Consider the following 26,217-nt stretch of genomic DNA (forward strand, 5'->3'; position numbering starts at 1 on the left):
AAAATTAGTAGAACTGAAATCAAATACATGTTCGTTTGTTGATTCCAGTTCTTCATTTTCAGCCATTAAGCATTTGACTTCCTCTTCATCTTCACTTGAATTGCTTGGGCTTTCTGGTTCTGACTCATCACTGTCAGCTTCAGCCCACTTGGATTTGCTCTCTTCAGCCAAAAGTACTTCATGCTTCTTTTTGGATGATTTCTTGTCATCCCTTGTCCTTCTTCTGTGCTCATAGGGTTTCTTTTCTTTTTTAGTTGATCCTCGACTGTCCTTCTTTGGCTTAGGACAGTCTGCTATGAAATGACCAGATTTGCCACAGTTGTACCAAACATAGGACTCATCGGGTTGTATTTTTTGATATTGTTTTTGAAAGTTTCATTGATTCTTTCTCATAAACCTTCCAAATTTTTTGGCAAACAGTGCCATAGCATCATTGCTCAGTTGATCAGCAGATTTATCAGCTGAACCTGTTGGTTCCAGTCTGACTGCAGTTAAGGCAGTTGTGGTAGTTGGTGTCGAAGGTTCACCGTCTCTAATTCGTAGTTCAAACTCGTAAGCCTTCAAGTCAGCAAACAAGTTATGAAGTTCGATCTTGTTAAGATCCTTTGACTCTCTCATAGCCATGGTCTTTACATCCCATTCTTTGGGAAGACCTCTAATTACCTTCAGCGACCTTTCTTTGTTTGAGTACACTTTCCAAGTGCATTCAGTTCATTTATAATACTACTGATTCTCTCATCATATTCAAGCATAGATTCTCCAGCCTTCCTTTTGATGTTGTCATATTTTTGAACAGCAACAGATAACTTGTTCTCTTTTGTTTGTTCATTTCCTTCACACAGCTGGATCAACTTTTCTCGTATTTCCTTAGTTATGCACATCTTGATTTTGCTGAATGTGACTTTATCCATCATCTTATAAAAGATATCTTTTGCCACGTTATCTAGGTGTGCTTTCTTTTTATCCTCAGTTGTCCATTCCTCTCTGGGCTTTTCTAAGCGTTGAGGTGCCCCATCAGTAATGGCAACTGCTGTATTTGTTTTTAGTATCTTCATGGGACCATCAGTGATGACGTACCACATGTCATCATTTTGTGCAGCTAAGTCAACCTGCATTCTTTTTTTCCAGTCATCAAAGTCTTCCTGGAAAACATCGGTATCTTGTTGAATTAAGACATTTTTGTGAATAAGATTATTCTGAGACAAGATTAAACAAGCTCTGATACCACTTGTAAGGATCGGTTTATTGGATGTAAAGTGTTTAGAAAGAGGGGTTGAATAAACACTTGAAGATTATGAACTCTTTTCGTAATAAAGTATCAGTTTAGTGACAAACTGATGTAGAATTCTTGTCGGTCAATAACAATCAATTTAACTAATAACAGTTGCGGAAAAATAAACTGATTGAAAGATAGAATAACTAACTGAAATGATAACATACAAAGATTTATGGATGTTCGGAGAATTAAATAATCCTACGTCACCCCTTCTATCACAATGATATGATATGCACTAAAAGACTTTGATCGATACTAAAATAGTACAGACCCACTTCAGCTTGGACTTATCACTGCCAAAACTGAAATTCTTAGTTAACAAAAATTTTCACAGTTCTACGACTGATCTTAGCTCAATTGATCTAATTAAAGATCGAATGTAATACAAAATACCTTGTGCTAGTTAGCTCGAAAGGTAGCCTCAAGTGCTACAAATAAATCTTATAAGCGTGAGCTATTTATGTTTTGAGTATGAATAAATCTCAGCAGAGTAACAAGTTTTTGAGAGTAGTTCGCGTCGTGTCTTTCTCGACTGCTCTTCTCGCCTATTTATAGGCTTCTCTTTCAACGGTAACATTAAATAATATTTGAATCTTTATATCCGTTGATTGCCACGTCACTATTCTTCTGACATTCGTACACTGTCGACTGCTCTTCTCGCCTATTTATAATCTTCTCTTTCAACGGTAATGATTATGTCTGTTCAGATGCTTTTTACCTGGGCTTATAAATAAAAGCAACAAAGTTAGTTTAAACACATAAGCAAACAAATATATCACGAGATATAATGGCAGGTCCAATTAGTTCGAAGGTTCTCGACTTGGTTGAAGAGTTCATTGAATCATCTTTCGAAACACGAAAGGTTGTTATGGAAGATGAAGTCTTCCAAAAAGTTCTCCGCTTTTGGAAAAAACTCCAAGATCTCTAGCTCTGTCTGCAGGGAGTAGCATGTGCCACCTCCGAACAGGTGTCACTACTGAAGAAATATCGGCGGCGCCTGCGCGTTGCTGATGAGGTGGATATCTTCACTGATGAAGGTATCTTCTTACTAAGGCTGAAGAAGGAGAAATGGACTCTGAAACTCATAGCGATTTCAGAGGGCTTTTTGAAGACTTCCACGGCGGCCATATCTTGTTGGTTGACCTCGTGGAGGTCTGATGTTAAAAAAGAAGTTAAACTTGTACGCTCATTTTATAATCAATGAAATGTTTATCTGTTTTATCGTTGTCTCTTTACTTTCTGCAAACAAACTAATATCAGTTGATAAATATATATAACAAACTGAATACGGAAAAAGGTAAAATACTATCTGACACTAGTTTAGAAACAGTTAATGAGCTGAGTATTTTTTAACTGATAAATGTTCAACTGACATCAATTGATAAGCTTAAAGTGACTGAATAGCAGTTGAAAAAGTTATAACAAAACTGATTGAGATAAATCAATTAAACCAAGTATATTGCGAAAGTGAGAAAACTTGGTCTCTGGTAATGGTTTGGTGAAGATGTCAGCTGCTTGTTGTTCAGTTGACACATACTCTAGTTTGATGGCTTTCTTCAAGGCATGATCTCTTATGAAGTGATGCATGACATCTATATGCTTGGTCCTTGAGTGAAGAACTGGGTTGTATGTAATTGCAATTGCACTTGTATTGTCACAAATATAGGAGATTCTTTAGCATCAACTCCATAATCTTTCAGTTGTTGCTGAATCCAGAGCAGTTGGGCACAGCAGCTTCCAACAGCAAGATATTTTGCTTCAGTTGTGGGAGCAGCTATGGATGTTTGCTTCTTGCTGAACCATAAGATCAGTCTGTCTCCTAGAAACTGACAAGATCTACTGGTGCTTTTTCGATCTAGCTTACATCCTTCATAATCTGCATCTGAATATCCAACTAAATTGAAAGTAGAGTCTTTAGTACACCATAATCCCATATTTTGTGTGCCCTTGAGATATTTTTAAATCCTTTTGGCAGCTGAGAAATGCGATTGCTTAGAATTTGCTTGAAATCGAGCACACATGCAAATGACAAATACAATATCAGGACGACTGGTAGTTAGGTACAAAAATGAACCTATTAAACCTCTGTATAGTATCGCCTCCACTAATATTCCCCCTTGATCAATGTCCAATTTGACCGATGAACTCATGGGAGTGCTTGCAGCTGAGCATGTTTCCATGCCAAATTTCTTTAGCAATTCCTTCGTGTATTTAGTCTGAATGATAAAAATACCACTTTTCAATTGCTTCACTTAAAAATGTCAGTTCACCCATCATGCTCATCTCAAATTTGTCCTGCATCAACATAGCAAATTTCTCGCATAATTTGGGGTTAGTTGACCCAAATATAATGTCATCAACATAAATTTGAACAAGTAAAATATGATAATTCATAGAGAATTTGAACAAGGTCTAGTCAACTGATCCAACTGAAAAATTATGATCAGTTAGAAATTTTGAAAGAGTTTCATACCAAGCTCTTGGAGCTTGTTTTAGACCATATAAGGCTTTGTTCAAATGGTAGACATGATCAGGAAAAAGATGATTGATAAAACCTGGAGGTTGTTCCACATAGACTTCTTTCTGCAACTGACCGTTCAGAAATTCACTTTTTACATCCATTTGATATACTTCAAGGTTGTAGAGCCCAACTTAATACACGTAAAACCCATGCATTTATTTAATTATTAAATCCTTTAATTAATTTTAAATGAGTGTTAGCCATGCATGATTTTTGAAAATGCATTATTTTAAATTATTCATGTTTATGTGATGCACGTTAATATATTTCTCGAGTTTCATGTTTCAGGCGATCATTCGAGGCGGGATTGAGGAAAATACCCGGTGACGATTTCTGTCAATTTAAAAATGCGGTATTTTATTTTTAAGTTGTGGATGGGGCACTTTAAATGATTTGTTTAGTTTTAGCATTTTTAAGCCTAAATCATTTATTTAGTAATTTTAAGAGTTTAAAACTTTAAAATTAGCATTTTTGGGTGTGTGTATTTTAATTGAAGAGTTTATATTAAACTAGGTGGGATAGCCTTTTTATTAGTATTTTTATTAGTTAATTAGTACTAATTACACAAAAATTTAAACCCACACACACGTTTCTACCTCACACACACGTACACACTTTTACACACACCTGTGCACGACTAAACACACACACTCACTTCACGTTTCAGAATTTTATTATTTTGGAAGAGAGAAAACTAGGGTTCTTCACTCATAGAGCAGCCGCCCCCTCTTCTCTCCATCTTCTAGAAATTTTTCGTGTGAATTCTTCAAGGATTTTAGTGCCACGGTCGTCCCGGATCAAGCCTCGCACCGTTTCCGCTTCGATATCGTCGGTTCGGTAACGTTTGATATCATAAGGCACGTATATTCTGTTCTTTCTGCATCGATCCTGTCATATTATGTGTTGTGTTATTTTTATGTGTAAAAATTCATGTGTGACATTCGTCGTTTGAGCGGAAAATGGTTTGAATGCGTTTTGAAATAGTTTTTAGATCTGAAATCTCGTAACTTACTGTTCTGTTGAAAACTGCGATTTTTCGGTCGGGATTTTGGTAAAACTTTCAACTAGAAAATTGTAGAACTTTTCGATGCCTTCGATTTGATATAAAATTCGAGATTTTTGGATGAAAATTGAGTGAGTTATGGCGTTTTTCGTAGGACTGCTCAAACTGCGACTTTTACGTAAATTGTGTTCTTGAAGTTTTATTGTTGCAGGCTTCGTTGGGGATCAACGGGTGATCGCTGCTGTGTTTAGGTATATTGAGTATGAGTTTGGGGTGAGTCCGATGCTTCGTTTCGCGTCAATGGTCGTAGGTCGCATTAGAAATCGTAGGAATCAATTGGTGTCAAAATTTGAGTTTACGAATTTGATTGCTTGCTTGGTGTACGTCGTCGTTGGAATGTTTTTTTGGGAGTCGAGTCAGCGCCTTAGTGTCCTAGGATGAGCCTCCGGGTGTTGTCACGGTCTGTGTAATCGAAAATGGAGAGTTTAAGTTTCAGAGTCGCGAAATTCAGTACACTCGGCGCTCGAGCGGAAATTTCTCACCGCCCGAGCGCCATTCTTTCTGTCCAAGGGTTCTTCACAGTACACTCGGCGCTCGAGCGGAAATTTGTTACCGTCCGAGCGCGGACCCAGGCGCCCGAGAAGTAAAGTTTTACCGCCCGAGCGCTACCCCTTCTGTCCAAACATTTTGTTCTTGCTTCTTTTCAAGTTTTAATAGTAAGTGTATGTCTTTTATGGTTGGGAAATGTTCACACGACACTGTAGAGTTTGTTTCGGGGTTTGATGTTACGGTTAGTATGATTAAACGAGGTCGAGTCCCGAGTGAACTAGAATGACAAGCTATTTATGCACTTCGGTGGTGAACTCGAGTACCTACGTCTAAGTTATGCAAGTTAACTGTTGAAATTCATTTAGCATGTTCAGCAGCGGCTCCAAGTGAAATCCAATGAATCCCGCAATGCCAAGTAAGTATGTTTGACGTGCAAGAAAATATTTTAAATTTTTGAGGTATGCTACATGTCTTGTGACCAAATTATGTTTAGGATTGGAAAGCGTTAAATTATGAACGGGGACCAATCCGCCCGTAAAACTATGAACGGGTTAGATCGAGGTTGGAAAGCATTAAATTATGAACGGGGACCAACCAGCCCGTTAAATTATGAACGGGGATCTCATGTATGTGGCAGTGGATACGTCCCTGTCAGCCCAGTACTGTGGTTTGTCTGATCAGGCATTTATTATGTTATGGGTCACTTGCTTTGAAACATGCCTCTACGAAAAATGATGATGTTACGTATGTTCTAGTATGCAGTATGTTTATGACAAGTTTTCACGTTATGGCACGTCTACATTATGTACGTATGTTCAAGTTTTAGTACGCAAATTCAAGTTCAAGTATGTATGTTCTATTTTAAAAGTGCATGCGGTTTTATTATGTAGTACTCGTTATTTCCCAGTTTATACGTGTTGAGTCTTTAGAATCACTAGACTTGATCGATGCAGGTAAGTATGTTGATGAGGAGACAGGAGATGGCGACCAAGGGGCAGGCTTGGACTGAGCGAGAGTCTAACCCGAGGACCGCAATGTTTATGTTTTTATGCAAATGTTAATTTACTCTGATTTCATGCTTTGTGGGAAACATTTTGAGCAAACGTTTTGTGAGCAAATTATATTGTAGTTTTTTTGAACAACCATGTCTTATGGGGGACTTGGTTGAGATATTTTTATGGCAAACTTTGAATGTTACTTTATGTTTAAGAAAATTTTTAATTTTTCCGCAAATTTTGAGTATGAAAAGTACGGTACGTTACAAAGGTTCTTGTATGATGCATAGGCTAGGAACATTCTGATGGCTTCCAGTCTTGTGACTGGTGCATATGTTTCATCATAGTCAATTCCTTCTTTCTGCCTTTATCCTTGTGCTACGAGTCTGGCTTTGTTGCGAGCAACTTAACATCTTCATTGAGTTTATTTCTGAATACCCACTTTGTACCAATAACTGTTTTACAAGCTGGTCTTGGAACTAAGTTCCAGACATGGTTATTGGTAAACTGATTGAGCATCTCTGGCATTGCATTTATCCAGTTGGGATCAGCAAGAGATTCATCAGTTTTCTTTAGTTCGAGTTGAGAGACAAAAGCAGAATGAATGAACAAATTTAGCATTTGATTTCTTGTTCTTACCGGGTCAGATGGATTACCTATTACTAATTCTGGAGGATATGATTTCTTCCATCTGATCTCAGTATTTGTTGTCTCCATATCAGCTACTACTTGTGTTGGCAACTGAACGTTTTCAGTTTCAGTTGGAGTTGTGTCAGTTTGTAGTTGATTATCATTTGTTTGCTCTATCAACTGATTGTTAGGAACAAATTCCTGTTGTACCGATTGATCTAGTATTTCAGGTTCAGGTGTTTGAAGATTATCTCTTCTGATATGATTATTTCCTTCAGTGTCTTCTTCAAAACTGATCACTGTAAAACGATTAACTAGCTCAACTGGATCAGTTGGCTTGACAGTTAGCACAGTTTCATCGAAAACAATATGAATAGATTCTTGAACATTTAAAGAGTTCTTATTAAAAACTCTATATGCTTTGCTAACTGAAGAATATCCAAGAAATATTCCCTCTGCAGATTTAGCATCAAAGGTTTTCAACTGGTTTTTACCATTATCAAGGATAAAGCATCTGCAGCAGAATATCTTGAAATAAGAAACCACACTTTTTCTTCCATGCCAGATCTCATAAGGTGTTTTCATATGATTCTTATTAGTCATCGATCTGTTCTGGGTATAACACGCAGTGTTTACTGCTTCAGCCCAAATTTTTTGACAAATACCAGAATCAGCAAGTATTGTTCTAGCAGCTTCTTTTAGTGTTTGATTTTTTCTTTCAGCTACACCATTTTGCTGAGGTGTTCTAGCTGCAGAGAGCTCATGCTTGATTCCAGTATCTTCTAAAAAATTTGAAAGGTTTTGATTGATGAATTCAGTCTCTCTGTCAATGGTCTTTGGTCGCATTAGAAATCATAGGAATCAATTGGTGTCAAAATTTGAGTTTACGAATTTGATTGCTTGCTTGGTGTACGTCGTCGTTGGAATGTTTTTTTTGGAGTCGAGTCAGTGCCTTAGTGTCCTAGGATGAGCCTCGGGGTGTTGTCATGGTCTGTGTAATCGAAAATGGAGAGTTTAAGTTTCAGAGTCGCGAAGTTCAGTACACTCAGCGCCCGAGCGGAAATTTCTCACCGCCCGAGCGCCATTCTTTCTGTCCGAGGGTTCTTCGCAGTACACTAGGCGCTCGAGCAGAAATTTTTTACCGCCCGAGCGCGGACCCAGGCGCTTGAGCGGTAAAGTTTTACCGCCCGAGCGCCACCCCTTCTGTCCAAACATTTTGTTCTTGCTTCTTTTCAAGTTTTAGTAGTAAGTGTATGTCTTTTATGGTTGGGAAATGTTCACACGACACTGTAGAGTTTGTTTCGGGGTTTGATGTTACGGTTAGTATGATTAAACGAGGTCGAGTCCCGAGTGAACTAGAATGACAAGCTATTTATGCACTTCGGTGGTGAGCTCGAGTACCTACGTCTAAGTTATGCAAGTTAAGTGTTGAAATTCATTTAGCATGTGCAACAGCGGCTCCAAGTGAAATCCAACGAATCCCGCAATGCCAAGTAAGTATGTTTGACGTGCAAGAAAATATTTTAAATTTTTGAGGTATGCTACATGTCTTGTGACCAAATTATGTTTAGGATTGGAAAGCGTTAAATTATGAACGGGGACCAATCCGCCCGTAAAACTATGAACGGGTTAGATCGAGGTTGGAAAGCGTTAAATTATGAACGGGGACCAACCAGCCCGTTAAATTATGAACGGGGATCTCATGTATGTGGCAGTGGATACGTCCCTGTCAGCCCAGTACTGTGGTTTGTCTGATCAGGCATTTATTATGTTATGGGTCACTTGCTTTGAAACATGCCTCTACGAAAAATGATGATGTTACGTATGTTCTAGTATGCAGTATTTTTATGACAAGTTTTCACGTTATGGCACGTCTACGTTATGTACGTATGTTCAAGTTTTAGTACGCAAATTCAAGTTCAAGTATGTATGTTCTATTTTAAAGTTGCATGCGGTTTTATTATGTAGTACTCGTTATTTCCCAGTTTATACGTGTTGAGTCTTTAGAATCACTAGACTTGATCGATGCAGGTAAGTATGTTGATGAGGAGACAGGAGGTGGCGACCAAGGGGCAGGCTTGGACTGAGCGAGAGGCTAACCCGAGGACCGCAATGTTTATGTTTTTATGCAAATGTTAATTTACTCTGATTTCATGCTTTGAGGGAAACATTTTGAGCAAACGTTTTGTGAGCAAATTATATTGTAGTTATTTTGAACAACCATGTCTTATGGGGGACTTGGTTGAGATATTTTTTTGGCAAACTTTGAATGTAACTTTATGTTTAAGAAAATTTTTAAACTTTCCGCAAATTTTGAGTATGAAAAGTACGGTACGTTACAAAGGTTCTTGTATGATGCATAGGCCAGGAACATTCTGATGGCTTCCAGTCTTGCCACTGGTGCATATGTTTCATCATAGTCAATTCCTTCTTTCTGCCTATATCTTTGTGCTACGAGTCTGGCTTTTTTGCGAGCAACTTAACATCTTCATTGAGTTTATTTCTGAATACCCACTTTGTACCAATAATTGTTTTACAAGCTGGTCTTGGAACTAAGTTCCAGACATGGTTATGGGTAAACTGATTGAGCATCTCTTGCATTGCATTTATCCAGTTAGGATCAGCAAGAGGTTCATCAGTTTTATTTAGTTCGAGTTGAGAGACAAAAGCAGAATGAATGAACAAATTTAGCATTTGATTTCTTGTTCTTACCGGGTCAAATGGATTACCTATTACTAATTCTGGAGGATATGATTTCTTCCATCTGATCTCAGTATTTGCTGTCTCCATATCAGCTACTACTTGTGTTGGCAACTGAACGTTTTCAGTTTCAGTTGGAGTTGTGTCAGTTTGTAGTTGATTATCATTTGTTTGCTCTATCAACTGATTGTTAGGAACAAATTCCTGTTGTACCGATTGATCTAGTATTTCAGGTTCAGGTGTTTGAAGATTATCTCTTCTAATATGATTATTTCCTTCAGTGTCTTCTTCCAAACTGATCACTGTAAAACGATTAACTAGCTCAACTGGATCAGTTGGCTTGACAGTTAGCACAGTTTCATCGAAAACAATATGATTAGATTCTTGAACATTTAAAGAGTTCTTATTAAAAACTCTATATGCTTTGCTAACTGAAGAATATCCAAGAAATATTCTCTCTGCAGATTTAGCATCAAAGGTTTTCAACTGGTTTTTACCATTATCAAGGATAAAGCATCTGCAGTCGAATATCTTGAAATAAGAAACCACACTTTTTCTTCCATGCCAGATCTCATAAGGTGTTTTCATATGATTCTTATTAGTCATCGATCTGTTCTGGGTGTAACACGCAGTGTTTACTGCTTCAGCCCAAACTTTTTGAGAAATACCAGAATCAGCAAGTATTGTTCTAGCAGCTTCTTTTAGTGTTTGATTTCTTCTTTCACCTACACCATTTTGCAGAGGTGTTCTAGCTGCAGAGAGCTCATGCTTGATTCCAGTATCTTCTAAAAAATTTGAAAGGTTTTGATTGATGAATTCAGTCTCTCTGTCAATGGTCTTTGGTCGCATTAGAAATCGTAGGAATCAATTGGTGTCAAAATTTGAGTTTACGAATTTGATTGCTTGCTTGGTGTACGTCGTCGTTGGAATGTTTTTTTGGAGTCGAGTCAGCGCCTTAGTGTCCTAGGATGAGCCTCGGGGTGTTGTCACGGTCTGTGTAATCGAAAATGGAGAGTTTAAGTTTCAGAGTCGCGAAGTTCAGTACACTCGGTGCCCGAGCGGAAATTTCTCACCGCCCGAGCGCCATTTTTTCTGTCCGAGGGTTCTTCGCAGTACACTCGGCGCTCGAGCAGAAATTTTTTACCGCCCGAGCGCGGACCCAGGCGCCCGAGCGGTAAATTTTTACCGCCCGAGCGCCACCCCTTCTGTCCAAACATTTTGTTCTTGCTTCTTTTCAAGTTTTAATAGTAAGTGTATGTCTTTTATGGTTGTGAAATGTTCACACGACACTGTAGAGTTTGTTTCTGGGTTTGATGTTACGGATAGTATGATTAAACGAGGTCGAGTCCCGAGTGAACTAGAATGACAAGCTATTTATGCACTTCGGTGGTGAGCTCGAGTACCTACGTCTAAGTTATGCAAGTTAAGTGTTGAAATTCATTTAGCATGTGCAGCAGCGGCTCCAAGTGAAATCCAACGAATCCCGTAATGCCAAGTAAGTATGTTTGACGTGCAAAAAAATATTTTAAATTTTTGAGGTATGCTACATGTCTTGTGAACAAATTATGTTTAGGATTGGAAAGCGTTAAATTATGAACGGGGACCAATCCGCCCGTTAAACTATGAACGGGTTAGATCGAGGTTGGAAAGCGTTAAATTATGAACGGGGACCAACCAGCCCGTTAAATTATGAACGAGGATCTTATGTATGTGGCAGTGGATACGTCCCTGTCAGCCCAGTACTGTGGTTTGTCTGATCAGACATTTATTATGTTATGAGTCACTTTCTTTGAAACATGCCTCTACGAAAAATGATGATGTTACATATGTTCTAGTATGCAGTATGTTTATGACAAGTTTTCACGTTATGGCACGTCTACGTTATGTACGTATGTTCAAGTTTTAGTACGCAAATTCAAGTTCAAGTATGTATGTTCTATTTTAAAGTTGCATGCGATTTTATTATGTAGTACTCGCTATTTCCCAGTTTATAAGTGTTGAGTCTTTAGACTCACTAGACTTGATCGATGCAGGTAAGTATGTTGATGAGGAGACAGGAGGTGGCAACCAAGGGGCAGGCTTGGACTGAGCGAGAGGCTAACCCGAGGACCGCAATGTTTATGTTTTTATGCAAATGTTAATTTACTCTGATTTCATGCTTTGAGGGAAACATTTTGAGCAAACGTTTTGTGAGCAAATTATATTGTAGTTATTTTGAACAACCATGTCTTATGGGGGACTTGGTTGAGATATTTTTATGGCAAACTTTGAATGTTACTTTATGTTTAAGAAAATTTTTAATTTTTCCGCAAATTTTGTGTATGAAAAGTACGGTACGTTACAGTTGGTATCAGAGCCAGGTTCTTGTAAAGGGTTACGCCTACCGCCAGCCGCAAGAAGCTCACAAAGTCGCACCTCAAGTCTGTAAGTTTTAAAGTTTCAAAACTCTATGCTATATAATATTGATTAAGTCATGATTTCAGCATGTTCATGTTTAAGTTCAAATTTCGTGCATCGTATGTCATTCATATCATAGTCATGCATGTTGGGTTTACGTGTTGGGTAATTCATTGGAACAGTATGCCTCCTAGACGTATGATTAATCAGGAAGCTAGGGAGGAGGACAGAGAGCCTCGACTTGAGGGAAGAGCCAATCCTCCACCACCACCACCAGATATGCAGGCGCAGATGCTTGCTGGTATGACGCAGTTCTTCGCGCAGTTTGCGAGGAACCAGACTGTTGTAGGCCCCGAGGAGAGGCCTAGACCATAGGCAGTATATGAGAGGTTTCGGAGGATGAGTCCAAAGGAGTTTTCGCGTACTACTGACCCGATGGTAGCTGAGGGATGGATCAAGTCCATCGAGGTAATATTTGACTTTATGGAGCTGACTGACGCTGACAGGTTCAGATGTGATATATTCTTGCTGTCAGGGGATGCTAGACTATGGTGGGAGAGTGCATCAGTGGCAGTAAAATTGCAGACTCTGTCGTGGAACGGATTCAAAGAGGTGTTCTACGCCAAGTACTTCACTGAAGAGGTAGGCTCTCGTCTGACCAGGGAATTTATGACGCTGAGACAGGGAGACAGTAGTGTGGCAGATTTTGTCAGAAAGTTTGAGAGGGGGTGTTACTTCGTACCCCTCATTGTGAATGACGCCCAAGCAAAACTGAGGCATTTCATGGATGGATTGCGGCCGATCTTGCGCCGTGATGTGAGGGTAGCTGGCCCTACTTCTTATGCAATCGCCGTATCTAGGGCTTTGGCGGCGGAACAAGACCAGCGAGATATTGAGGCTGACAGGTTGAGCAAGAGGCCCTACCAAGCGCCGCAGCACCAGCAGCAGCAGCATCAGATGCCCCAGTTCAAGAAACCGTATCAGGGGTCACCAGGGAAGATGCCGTATCATGGACCACCAAAGGGCAAGGGCCCAATTCAGCAGCAGGGGGCGCCTCAGAAGCCCGTTGCTTACCCAGTGTTTCCTAAATGCAACTGCCAGCACCCGGGCAGTGCTTATATGGATCAGGCAACTGCTTCAAGTGTGGAGCTAGCGACCACATGCTGAAAGAGTGCCCGCAGTGGAAGCAGCCAACCCAGGGCAGGGTATTCGCCATGCATGCGCAGGAGGCGGACCCAGACACCACTTTACTGATTGGTAAACTTTTCTACCTAAGCTCAATATTATTTTGCCTTGCATGTGGAATTTTTACTTGGGATTATTAGCGTGCTAGTAATATTTTGTGTGCCTAGGGATATTGAGTTGTATTATGCTTGAGGTATGATAGTAATTTTGGGAATATAAGTTTTGTATTGTGCTAACGCATCTCAGGAAACATTTTTATTAAGAGATTATCCACAACTGCACTGATAGACTCAGGAGCCACTCACTCCTTCATATCGGAGACGTTTGCTAATCATTTGGACCTCAAGTCCATTGGCCTAGACGTGAACTTTTCAGTGACAGTCCCATCAGGGGAAGAGCTGTTAGCTATCAGTGTGGTCAGAGATATCGATCTAGAATTGCATGACCACCTAGTATATGCAGATTTAATCCTATTGCCGATGCCAGAATTCGACATCATATTGGGAATGGACTGGCTGACTAAGAAAAGAGTTCTTATCGACTTTCAGAAGAGATCAGTGCTAGTCAGACCATTGGGCATGGAGCAGTTTCTTTTTGAGCCAGCCAGATTGAGGAGTTTCCCGCGAGTGATCTCTTGCATGCAGGCGAGGAGACTAATTTATAAGGGGTGTCAGGCTTTCTTGGCCAGTGTCATCTCAGCACCGGACGTGCCCACTCCTTCCATATCAGGGGTGCCAGTAGTCAGAGATTTCCCAGACGTCTTTCCAGACGACGTCGCAGGCCTTCAACCAGATAGAGATGTAGAGTTTACAATCGATCTCATGCCAGGCACAGTCCCAATCTCTAAGGCACCGTACAGATTAGCTCCAGCAGAGATGTTAGAACTTAAGCAGCAGATCCAGGAGCTCTTAGACAAGGAGTTTATCCGCCCGAGTTTCTCACCATGGGGCGCGCCAGTACTCTTTGTGAAAAAGAAGGATGGGAGCATGAGACTTTGCATCGATTACCGTGAGTTGAACAAGGTAACAATCAAGAACAAATACCCACTTCCTAGAATCGAAGACTCGTTTGATCAATTGCAGGGAGCCACAGTGTTCTCTAAGATAGATCTTCGATCAGGGTATCATCAGCTGAAAGTGAAGGATGCAGATGTCCACAAAACAGCCTTCAGAACCAGATATGGGCATTACGAGTTCTTAGTAATGCCATTTGGATTGACAAATGCTCCAGCAATCTTCATGGACCTCATGAACCGAGTATTTCATCCCTACCTGGATCAGTTCGTCATCGTGTTTATCGACGACATTCTCATATACTCGAAGAGCCATGAGGAGCATAGCCAACACTTGAGGACAGTCTTACAGGTTCTGCAGAGTCGTAAGTTGTTTGCAAAGTTTAGTAAGAGCGAGTTTTGGTTGCAGAAAGTAGCGTTTTTGGGGCATGTAGTATCTAGCAGTGGAATCAAGGTGGATCCAGCGAAAGTAGCAGCTGTCAAGGAATGGGTTGAGCCGAAGAATGCATCATAAATCCGCAGCTTTTTGGGTTTAGCTGGTTACTACCGTAAGTTTATTAATGGATTTTCATCCATAGCAGTGCCACTCACTTCACTAACCAAGAAAAATGCCAAATTTGTGTGGAGTGATGAATGTCAGAAGAGCTTCGATACGTTGAAGCAAGCTCTTATTTCGGCGCCAGTGCTAGCCATGCCGACAGGGCAAGGAGAATTTGTGCTTTATACCGATGCATCTAAGCTCGGGTTAGGCGCAGTATTGATGCAGCAGGGTCGGGTTATAGCTTATGCTTCCAGGAAGTTGAAAGTGCACGAGAAGAACTACCCTACGCACGATCTTGAGTGAGCCGCCGTTGTCTTCGCACTGAAAATTTGGAGACACTACCTATACGGCGAGAAATGCCAGATTTTCACCGATCATAAGAGTCTCAAATATTTCTTCACGCAGAAAGATTTGAATATGAGACAGAGACGATGGTTGGAACTTGTGAAAGATTACGACTGCGAAATTAGCTACCATCCGGGAAAGGCTAATGTTGTCGCAGACGCTTTGAGCAGAAAAGTTTCCGTCATAGCTCAGTTATCAGCACAGAGACCCCTTCAGTCTGAGATTCAGAAGTTTGGTCTAGAGATTTATCGTGAGGGCAGAGCCCCTAGGCTGTCTAATATGATAGCCAAATCTGATTTGCTAGACCGTATCCGAGCAGGTCAGTCTTCAGATGAGCAGTTACAGAAATGGAGACTGAAAGATGAGGCCAAGGGCAGTGCTTTGTACACAGTTTCAGACGGCATTGTGAGATACAGAGGTAGAATGTGGGTGCCTAGTGGTGGTTCGATCAGACAGGATATTTTGGCAGAGGCACACGCATCTCCGTATTCTATCCATCTAGGAGGTACCAAGATGTATAAGGACTTAGATTCTGTATTGGTGGCCAGGGATGAAGAGAGACATCCGCAGGTTTGTGTCTGAATGCCTCACTTGTCAGCAGGTGAAGGCAGAACATCAGAGGCCAACGAGATTGGTTAAGCCACTCACCATCCCAGAGTGGAAATGGGAGAACATCACGATGGACTTTGTCATTGGACTGCCTAGATCAGTCAGGGGCTTTAATGCCATTTGGGTTATAGTGGACCGACTCACCAAGTCAGCGTATTTTCTACCGATGAAGACGACCTTCTCCATGACGCGGTATGCGGAGCTTTATATCCGGGAGATAGTCCGTTTGCATGGGTTCCCAGTTTCGATTGTATCCGAAAGGGACCCGAGGTTTACGTCGTCCTTCTGGAAGAGCTTACACGTCGCCATGGGAAAGAAGTTGATTTTCAGTACAGCTTTTCACCCGCAGACAGATGGTAAGTCTGAGCGAGTGATTCAGATTTTAGAGGATTTGCTGAGAGCCTGCATGATTGATTTTCAAGAAACCTGGGAGTCTAGACTACCTCTAGTGGAGTTCACATACAACAACAGCTTCCAAGCATCCATTGGTATGGCTCCCTATGAGGCGTTGTATGGAAGGAAGTGCAGGTCACCAGTTCATTGGGATGAAGTTGGTGAGAGAGAAGAACTTGGTCCAGAAATAGTTCAGCAGACCGCAGCAGTAGTAGCCAAGATTCGGGACAGAATGAAGACCGCCCAAAGCCGTCAAAAGAGCTATGCTGATAAGAGAAGGAGAGATCTCGAGTTTGCCGTCGGTGATCACGTATTCGTCAAGATAGCACCCATGAAGGGTGTGATGAGATTTGGGAAAAAGGGCAAGCTGAGTCCGAGGTTCATTGGGCCGTTTGAGATTTTGGACAAAGTTGGGACACTAGCCTATCGTGTTGCCCTTCCGCCGAATCTGGCCGGGGTGCACAATGTGTTCCATGTCTCGATGCTGAGGAAATATTTGGCTAATCCTTCGCACATTCTGAGTTATGAGCCGTTGCAGCTGGCTCCAGACCTGGCTTATGAGGAGAAACCAGTCCAAATCCTAGACAGGCAAGAGCGTAGGCTCCGGAACAGAGTGACTAAGCTAGTCAAAGTTCGGTGGCTAAACCAATCAGTGGAAGAAGCCACGTGGGAGTCAGAGGCAGATATGAGACTTCGCTACCCGGAGTTGTTTGGTAAGACTTAATTTCGAAGACGAAATTTTTATAAGTGGGGGAGGAACTGTAGAGCCCAACTTAATACACCTAAAACCCATGCATTTATTTAATTAGTAAATCCTTTAATTAATTTTAAATGAGTTTTAGCCATGCATGATTTATGAAAATGCATTATTTTAAATTATTCATGTTTATGTGATGCACGTTAAAATATTTCTCGAGTTTCATGTTTCAGGCGATCATTCGATGCGGGATTGAGGAAAAGGCCCGGTGACGATTTCTGGAAATTGAAAATGCGGTATTTATTTTTAAGTTGTGGATGGGGCACTTTAAATGATTTGTTTAGTTTTAGCATTTTTAAGCTTAAATCATTTAGTTAGTAATTTTAAGAGTTTAAAACTTTAAAATTAGCATTTTTGTGTGTGTGTTACTTTAATTGTAGAGTTTATATTAAAGTAGGTGGGTTAGCCTTTTTATTAGTATTTTTATTAGTTAATTAGTACTAATTACACAGAAATTTAAACCCACACACACGTTTCTACCTCACACACACGTACACACATTTACACACACCTGTACACGACTAAACACACACACTCACTTCACGTTTCAGAATTTTATTATTTTGAAAGAGAGAAAACTAGGATTCTTCACTCATAGAGCAGCCGCCCCCTCTCATCTCCATCTTCTAGCAATTTTTCGTGTGAATTCTTCAAGGATTTTAGTGCCACGGTCGTCCCGAATCAAGCCTCGCACCGTTTCCGCTTCGATATCGCCGGTTCGGTAACGTTTGATATCATAAGGCACGTATATTCTATTCTTTCTGCATCGATCCTGTCATATTATGTGTTGTGTTATTTTTATGTGTAAAAATTCATGTGTGACATTCGTCGTTTGAGCGGAAAATGGTTTGAATACGTTTTGAAATACTTTTTAGATCTGAAATCTCGTAACTACTGTTCTGTTGAAAACTGTGATTTTTCGGTTGGGATTTTGGGAAAACTTTCAACTATAAAATTGTAGAACTTTTTGATGCCTTCGATTTGATATAAAATTCGAGATTTTTGGATGAAAACTGAGTGAGTTATGGCATTTTTCGTAGGACTGCTCAAACTGCGACTTTTACGTAAATTGTGTTCTTGAAGTTTTATTGTTCCGGGCTTCGTTCGGGATCAACGGGTGATATCGCTGCTGTGTTTAGGTATATTGAGTATGAGTTTGGGGTGAGTTCGATTCTTCGTTTCGCGTCAATGGTCGTTGGTCGCATTAGAAATCGTAGGAATCAATTGGTGTCAAAATTTGAGTTTACGAATTTGATTGCTTGCTTGGTGTACGTCGTCGTTGGAATGTTTTTTTGGAGTCGAGTCAGCGCCTTAGTGTCCTAGGATGAGCCTCGGGGTGTTGTCACGGTCTGTGTAATCGAAAATGGAGAGTTTAAATTTCAGAGTCGCGAAGTTTAGTACACTCGGCGCCCGAGCGGAAATTTCTCACCGCCCGAGCGCCATTCTTTCTGTCCGAGGGTTCTTCGCAGTACACTCGGCGCTCGAGCGGAAATTTGTTACCGCCCGAGCGCGGACCCAGGCGCCCGAGCGGTAAAGTTTTACCGCCCGAGCGCCACCCCTTCTGTCCAGACATTTTGTTCTTGCTTCTTTTCAAGTTTTAATAGTAAGTGTATGTCTTTTATGGTTGGGAAATGTTCACACGACACTGTAGAGTTTGTTTCGGGGTTTGATGTTACGGTTAGTATGATTAAACGAGGTCGAGTCCCGAGTGAACTAGAATGACAAGCTATTTATCCACTTCGGTGGTGAGCTCGAGTACCTACGTCTAAGTTATGCAAGTTAAGTGTTGAAATTCATTTAGCATGTGCAGCAGCGGCTCCAAGTGAAATCCAACGAATCCCGCAATGCCAAGTAAGTATGTTTGACGTGCAAGAAAATATTTTAAGTTTTTGAGGTATGCTACATGTCTTGTGACCAAATTATGTTTAGGATTGGAAAGCGTTAAATTATGAACGGGGACCAATCCGCCCGTTAAACTAACATTCAAAAGCAGGAAAGAAAACCTCAATCTACCCCGCTCACTAGTCTCTCTATCTCAATCTAAAGGATCTATCGCTCTGATACCACCTGTTGTGGGGATCCAGACGCTAATCATCTTCTTAATCGTAATTGGGACTAATTTAATCAATTACAATAAAAAGGGTCTAATTTTTTTTTTTTAAAAAATGCGGAAGGTAATGGAATCATTCTATTATACAAACCAGTATAATAATACAAATCCTGTATAACATGCATCTAGTCCAAAACTAAGGTTCAACTACTACAATCAAGTAATAAAACCTATCTATATCCAAGTCCGGAATCACCACTCTAATCTCGATCTTTCTTCACCTCTGTGACCCTGAACTGTCCCACCTGTTGCCATGCACACATACAAACAAGACAACAGCCGGATAACTCCGGTGAGATATAAATATCCCAGTATAAACAATGTATCAATGCAATCATATAAAACATATATAAAAGCATAAACAATCATTAAAACATGTATCCAATCTGACTACATGAATCAATATGAATCTGTATTTAAAACAAGGACTCATTCCTAACCTAGGGATCCCGATCTAATTTAGACTTCGGCATGCTGTATCGAATGTCTACAATAGAAGTCGATCTACATCTAATCTCATCAATACACCATAAGTCTAGAGTCTTAGCGGTTCTGACCAAGACTCGGCGGTACTGCCCTAGCTAGGCTGATCTTCCCTATACTCAAATTATTTTTCTGCTATAAATTCAATAGACTAAACATATCAAGATGATAATTTGAAAATATCAATGCAATAAAATAAAGTATGTGATTTAAGGAAACTCAAGTCAAACCTAACTCGAGTTGTGCAATCCCGAATCAACATTTATTTATACCTTTCGTTATGTTGCTCTGATACAACCGAAGTCTCGACTCACAGTCTGTCAATGTTCAATCTGGCAATGACAATATCAATATTCTGTATCAATATTCTATTTAAATCAAGACATCTCTGTCTTATCAAATTCTGACGGTACAACCGTATAATTATGTGTATATATATATATATATATATATATATATATATATATATATATATATACACATAATTATACGGTTGTACCGTCAGAATTTGATAAGACAGAGATGTCTTGATTTAAATAGAATATTGATACAGAATATTGATATTGTCAATATATGTACATACACGCACATGCAAAGGACGAGTGGCTTAATCTTTGTAGCACACGTCTCGCGCATATGCGCGACTCCATCTGTGCATATGCGCGAGACACTCGGCCTCCGCGCGTATCATACACATCGCCTCGCGCATATGCGCCACTCATCTTCGCACATATGCGCGAGGCTCTCTGGAGTTCCTCCACTACAAGAAAATCTTCATTCAACAACAGATCAACGACAACGGTTTTTTATAAAAAGCGTTGTGTTTTGTCTTTTAACAACGAATTCAAGAAAAACCATTGTCGTAGGCTCAAAAAACCCGCTCATAGACAACAGTTTCTTAAAAACTGTTGTCATTGATATGTCTACGACAACGGTTTTTAAAAACCGTTGTCTATTAGCGTGTTTTTTTGGTCTACGACAACGGTTATTAAAAACCGTTGTCTATTAGCGTGTTTTTTTTTGGGCTACGACAACGGTTTTTAATAACCGTTGTCTATTAGCTTGTTTTTTTGGGGATACAACAACGGTTTTTAAAAACCGTTGTCTATTAGCGTGTCCTTTTAGGCCTACGACAACGGTTTTCAAAAACCGTTGTCTATTAGCGGTTTTTTTTCGAGCTAGGACAACGGTTTTTAAAAACCGTTGTCTATTAGCGTGTCTTTTTTGGCCTACGACAATGGTTTTTAAAAACCGTTGTCTATTAGCTTGTTTTTTTGTTGGCCTACGACAACGGTTTTAAAAATCGTTGTCTTTTATTAAAAACCGTTGTCTATTAGCGGTTTTTTTTCCAGCTACGACAACGGTTTTTAAAATCCGATGTCGTAGAATTTTTATAAAATAATTTGTAGTATTATAATACACTACAACGGTTTTTAAAAACCATTGTCGTAGAACGTTTACGACAACGGTTTCATGAAAACACAACGTTAATTAGCGACGGTTTTAGGACAAAACACAACGTTAATTAGCGACGGTGGAAAAAACGGTCGCTAATATTAACGACGGTTTTGTATATACCGTCGCTAAATTCCTATTCGCGATGGTTCTATTTGCGACCGTAGCTTTTACAACCGTCGCTATATTGAATACAAAATACCGTCGCTAATATTAGCGACGGTATAGCCAAAACCTGTAGCAAATTTCAAAAATTCGATCCCGCCTGATTCTCCCTCCATTTTTAGCGACGGTTTGATATATACTGTCGCTACATTCATATTCGCGACGGTTTAAACGAGAACCGTTGCTACTATTTGCGAATGTATCATGTACAACCGTCGCTATATTGAATATAGCGACAGTACGCAAACTACCGTCGCTAAAATTAGCGATGGTTTAGCAAACACCCGTCGAAAATTTCAAAAATTCGATCCCACCTGATTCTCCTTCCACCACTCTCTATAAATACATACAAAATCGTCGCAAAAATGCAGCTACGACAACTGGTTTTCATTTGCGACGGTTTTCAATGTCGTCGCAAATTTTAATAGCATTTTTATACTACCGATGTAGTTGGTATAAAAGACAACGGTTTTAAACCCTTGCAAAATCGTTGTCGTTGGTAGAAAATACAACGGTTTAACACCGTTGCAAAACCGTTGTCGTTGGTAGAAAAGACAACGGTTTAAAACCGTTGTCGTTGAAGACACTTTCAACAACACCCTCAGTTACAAAAGTCGAAAATGGCCTACGACAACGGATTTTATCCGTTGTCATTTGGCGTTTTTGTTGTAGTGCTCGCTTAGGCTTCGCGCATATGAGCGACATCTTCCGCGCATATGGGCGAGGTCTTCTACCTGTTTGGCGCAGGTGCGCGCATCCGGTCGCGCATGTGCGCCGATGCTACTGTCCTCGCACATAAAATTTCACACACGATATCATTTCGTGTCTCGGTTAGCCCTTTCATAATCATCTTGATTAACAATCAATAATCTTAATTTAACACGATATAAAATCTTGGGCATTACATATACTTTGAGTATGAATAAATCTCAGAAGAAACAACAAGTTTTTTAGAGTAGTTCGCGTCGTGTCTTTCTCGACTGCCACTACAAAAAAAAAAATTAGCGACGGTCAATCCGTCGCTAAAACCGTCGCTTAAAGGGTAAAGCGACGGTTTTAACGACGGTTTGGCAGTCCGTAACAGAAGTGCGCGTCGCCTTCTCAAAGCGACTATTTATGAACACCCGTCGCTTAGTAGCGACGGTTAAATTGAAGAAGACCGTCGCTTTTAATAGCGACGGTGTATATATAAACCGTCGCTACAAAAAGCGACGGTTATTCAAACATTGTCGCTATATTTAGCGACGGTTTTCTGAAACCGTCGCTATAGTAAGCGACGGTATGTCAATACCCGTCGCTATTTTAATCGGCGATTTTTTAAAAAAACCGTCTTGCGACGGTCATATATGCAGGGTTCACAACCGTATAAACACTGTCAAAAAATTCACAAATTAATGAAATGTTTACACAACCGTGTTAATACTGCCATAAAATTCACCAATAAACTACTACACAAAAATTAAAATCATGTATTAAATTTTCTGTAATAAAAAAACTTTAAAACCTGATGTACGGGAAGATATGGAGTTCCACGTAACACGTGAGGATTGCATCGACGAGCAAATCTACGATATAAACACGAAAATATGTTGGTACAAATTAAATAAATCGAAATTTCGAAAAAATTGATAGATTTCGCTACTACCAGAGGTAGGTGAAAAATCGTATAAGAAAATGTTCGTGAACCTCGGTATATATAGAATCATAGCGACGATTTTTGAAAAAACCGTCGCTATATAGCGCGGTTCAAGAAAAACCGTGGCTTTGTAGCGACGGTTAAAGCATAACCGTTGCAATAAAGCGACGGGTAAAGCACAACCGTCGCTAATGTAGCGACGATTTATGTATAACCGTCGCTATTTGAGCGACAGAATTACTTAAACCGTTGCTATATTGCGACTGTTCGACAAACCCGTCGCCATTTTGTGCGATGGGTAAAAATAACGACGGGTAATTCGAACAGTCGCAGATCGGCGACGGTTCAACTTTAACCGTGGCTAAACTTAACGACGGTTTTTAAAAACCGTTGCTATTTAAAAATTTAACGACAGTTTAAATAATCTGTCGTTAAATATAACGACGGACATATATTTAGCCGTCGCTATTATAACGACGGTTTTTGTAAACGGTCGCTTAATTTGATAAGCGACGGTTTTATAAAAACTGTCGTTAATATAGCGACGGTTTATGAGAAGTCGTCGCTAATGTAGCGACGGTTATTCTTAAACCGTCGCTATTATAACGACAGGTTTTATTATATTGTCGCTTGATTTAATAAGCGACGGTTGTATAACTAATCGTCGCTATATAGCGACGGTACAACAAAATCGTCGCTATAATAGCGACGGGTTTTCTAAAAACCGTCGCTAAGTTATCCGTTTTTTTGTAGCGTGCTCTTCTCGCCTATTTATAGGCTTCTCTTTCAACTGTAACATTAAATAATATTTGAATCTTTATATTCGTTGATTGCCACGTCACTATTGTTCTGACATTTTTACACTGTAGACTCTTATATGCGGCGTTCCTCTCCGAGTTGCAGTCTGCTTTTGTACTACTGTCAGTTGAACGGTTGAATGTCCTTTTCAACAACTGAATATGTGTACAACTTCGCTGTGAGCTCGTCACTGATTGATTTCCAACTGATCAGTTATTTCTCTACGTTAGTTCAATTCAGCTGGATCCAGTTTCCTTTGATGATTCACGCAATACTTTTCAGTTTAGGCAAACTGTACAGTTCGATTTCTTGATCAGTTAATCCAATAAATATATAGTTTGTCAAACAGCCGAAGTTATGTTTCCAACATCCTTAAATTCTATTTCTTACATTATCTACTTTTTAACCAAGTGCAACCTTAGAGTGCATGCATAATGGTTTAATTTATTAACTACCAACTGAATCAAATAGTTTTTCAATTACAGCATGGTATGTGACCCAACTTAATTATGAGACGATGTAAATTTTGTTCTAGATTTCGTAATTTTTTACTTGTAAAATTTATTATTTCTCGAGAGGTTTCAGTTTAAACATATAGAAAATATTCATGTTAGTTTATTGATGTCTTTCATGCATGCATGCACAGACATGATATTTAGGGGACTAAATTGAACCTTAAATCAGAGTGGCTTCGCCCATATGCCAAGTTGTTGATATATTAGTGATTATCCTGTTTTAGAATACGGGCTCAAAGCTGTAAAATATTTATTTGGAGTGCACCTGAATGATATATCAGAGGAGAAAGATATTGAAATTAATAAAACATAATTATTTGTGGAATGAGGAAGTAAGAGGTAGACTGATGTTTCTTATTCTTGGAATATAATTTTTTTGTTGTTAATTTTGTTAATTATTATTTTTAGTGTATACTTGAATAGATGTTTGCAGTTGTAAAGTGAACAAGAAGATCAAGTATTGGTATCTCAATGTATTGTCCTTGTTAACCTTTTTAAGTTGTATGTATTAAATGTGTGTTTGTTTGGAGAGTGCAATGCGAACTGTGTTTCAGTCCAGTTTCGTTTTCCTAACCAATAATTGCAGCAGTATCAATGAGAATCTTGTCACATTCTTAAAATGGTTATTTATGGACCTCTTAAGTCAATTTCGATCTAGAAACAAGACAAATGTGCCTAGCTGTGTGCTGTGATACGAAAAGAAAATTTACCGTTGTTTCATTATCCCAAAACAATTCATATGAACTACTTTTCATCAATCTGAGCATGACATTCGTTTCTGTACTGTGCTTGTCAAACATAGCCGGTTGGAAATGTGAGATAACGAAGGAAGTTACATACCAAGAAGCAATGAAGTTGCTAAATAACAAATAGAGCCGTAGCCTAAACTAAATCACCTTTTCCAAGGGCATGGAAATTTATCTAAGTTATGCTGCCTGCAGCAATCATGAATTACGAATTTAACTAATAAAAACTCCGAGTAAGAATATACAATTGGTTGAGATAGTGTAGTAGGCATACAGGAGGAGCATTACTTTGTGGCGAAATCAATATTGGAATTATTTCGATAATCGAAAACTTGACTGATGAGCTCACTTGCAAACTTGCTGTAAATTTCATTTAATGATGTCATATCCTTATCACTGTGGTAGCTATTTGTTGCTTGAATTTTCAAATATCATTCCGGTAAATTCAAAACATTATGATGTTTAGTACTTTAGTTGTGCTATCATTGGCGATATCTGCTGCAATATCCTGATACTGCTTTGCAGTGTTTCTTGTCAAGCTGAATTCGAGGAATATGTGCAGCTTTTGTACTCAAGACCTATTTCTATTTAAAGTTTTACATGTAAAAGAAAATAAATGGTAATAATAAACAGCTAGAAGGAATTGAGCTTGTGTATAAATTGTCCAATTAGGTTTATTTAGATTGACCCTGTCCTGGACTCTATTGGATAACAAATATCTTTTACCTATTTAGACAACAGATGCTATTTATGCTTCCTCTTTTTCTTACAATAATCATGTGTTCCACGTGTCAGTTGGTTTTCACTAGTGATTTACTACCAGGGCCTCTGTTGTCTATGTGCTAATATAGTGGCTTTGCGGATATGGCAGAATACAACAACAAATATATAATCTGAGGGTTTGCAAGAAGAGTGAGATCCAGATGAGTGGTTCCAATAACGAAGTATCAACTCAGATTCCAACCCAAGCTCAATCTCTTGTTGAAGGATCTGGAGCTGTTCTGGTATCCGAGTATAAGCCTGTTCATGATGTGGACTACCTACAGGTTTGTTGATCATGTGCCAATCCTATGTCAAATTGATAAATCTTTGTAACAATAAATTGGAAATTTGGATGGTTATTTTTATGCGTCTTATTGATTTTAGCTTTTATGTTTTTGTTTGTAGCTATCTTTTAATTCCTATTGTGACTTAGAATTGTTGTTGAACGGTGAATTATTTTAGCACTTACTTCCTTTAACAGGAGTTACTAGCAATTCAGCAAGAAGGACGTAGAGCAATTGGATTTTTTGGGACAAGAAATATGGGTTTCATGCACCAAGAACTTATTGAGATTCTAAGCTATGCATTGGTTATAACGGTATTACACACAATAATTAATCTGACTTATCACTAT

The 26,217-nt window shown here is 39.4% G+C and overlaps 1 pseudogene; it reads left to right on the plus strand.

Annotated features, from left to right (window-relative positions):
- Positions 1-26,217, plus strand: part of LOC140833085 (uncharacterized) — a 137,095-nt pseudogene that overhangs the window by 49,868 nt on the left and 61,010 nt on the right.

The sequence above is a fragment of the Primulina eburnea genome, chromosome 5, assembly GCF_022965805.1.
Source record: "Primulina eburnea isolate SZY01 chromosome 5, ASM2296580v1, whole genome shotgun sequence".
Taxonomy (NCBI): Eukaryota; Viridiplantae; Streptophyta; class Magnoliopsida; order Lamiales; family Gesneriaceae; genus Primulina; species Primulina eburnea.